Here is a 1582-nt window from a genome sequence, read left to right on the forward strand (position 1 = left end):
TAATTTGCCTCACTTTATTTGCATCCCTGCAGTAAATAATTCTTATCGATAATAGTTAAAATGTATATTACATTTTAGTGCTTCACGACTGAATGATCATCTGCCTTACGTTATCTCGCAGCTGAAGAGGATGCTACACTGAAAACTACCTTGCGTTATAAAGGGTAAGTGAAACATATCTTAAAAATATCTTTCATACATTTCATTGTGTACATTAAAGAATGTAAGTTTGCCTTTTTCCTGTAATCAATACTTAATAAAGGATTTATTTTTATTTATTTATATACAATTTCATACGTGGTTCGTGATAGTAAACTCGATAGGACATAGTGGCACTATGAACATCCGAATCACTCATCATTCGAACATTCAAATATTTATTCGAATATTAGTATATTCCAAGTAATGTTAACGACGTTAATATGCTTGCCTTTATAGTTAATAATGTCAATTCTTACTTAAAACATACTTCCTTAACAGGACATTGAAGAAAAGGTAGTTGCCAACGGCCATACCATGCTGAATATACCGGTTCTCGTCCGATCACCGAAGTCAAGCAGCATCGGGCCTGGTCAGTACTTGGATGGGTGACCGCCTGGGAACACCAGGTGCTGTTGGCATCTCTTTTTCAAATTTCATTATCCTTCAAGTACGAAAATACTAGAAACATTAATTTTATAGTACTTTCAAGAGATAATTTATCAACATTATTTCATAGCGATTAATCGATATTCTAAGCGTTATACCCACTATTTCTTACACTAACAGCCTGTTTATTTGCACGGCACATTAAAATAACCTGATTTCCGATCCGTGTGCACCTACTACTATACTTAACACGGAATGTATTACCACTTTTTAAAAGTAAATTATTATGACTAAGTGTAGATCTCCGGCGAGTAAATGCCTTTCGTATACAAGCACGACACATCTCCGCTATGTGCTTTACTTTTTTACTAACAGCATATAGAAATTGGATTTCAAGGTGTTTCTACATAACAGAATGAAGCAAATTTCGTGATTTAACTCTTTCGAATAATGTGTTGGTCCTGACAAGGACCGTTTGAAATGAAAAATCTTGAAGAAGATTTTTACTTAGAGCTTGTGTACTTGGTAACAGCCTTCGTACCCTCACTTACAGCGTGCTTGGCAAGTTCACCAGGCAAAAGAAGGCGCACAGCTGTTTGGATTTCCCGGCTGGTGATAGTTGACCGCTTATTGTAATGGGCCAAACGAGAAGCTTCAGCAGCAATACGCTCGAAGATGTCATTAACAAAGCTGTTCATGATACTCATAGCTTTGCTAGATATGCCAGTGTCAGGATGCACTTGCTTCAAAACTTTGTAGATGTAAATGGCATAGCTCTCCTTCCTCCTCCTCTTCTTCTTCTTATCTCCCTTGGAGATATTCTTTTGGGCTTTACCAGCCTTCTTTGCAGCCTTTCCGCTAGTTTTTGGTGGCATGATGACTCACTCGTTCAGCAAAATTAGATGTGTCCGCCGATTTATCGACTTCATTTAAATTACAGTACGTGTTTCAATTCGCGCCAACTGCCTTGCTTTTCATTTGATGCACTCGGGTG

The 1582-nt window shown here is 37.5% G+C and overlaps 1 non-coding gene across 1 annotated transcript; it reads left to right on the forward strand.

Moving 5' to 3' along the window:
* Positions 1 to 501: 501 nt before the first annotated feature.
* LOC145678142 (5S ribosomal RNA) lies at positions 502 to 620 on the forward strand. The gene has a single exon (XR_014130258.1). It is a non-coding gene; the product is annotated as a 5S ribosomal RNA (ribosomal RNA).
* The last annotated feature ends 962 nt before the right edge of the window (positions 621 to 1582 follow it).

Source organism: Thermobia domestica, unplaced genomic scaffold, assembly GCF_964235325.1.
Source record: "Thermobia domestica unplaced genomic scaffold, izTheDome1.hap1.1 HAP1_SCAFFOLD_1921, whole genome shotgun sequence".
Taxonomy (NCBI): domain Eukaryota; kingdom Metazoa; phylum Arthropoda; class Insecta; order Zygentoma; family Lepismatidae; genus Thermobia; species Thermobia domestica.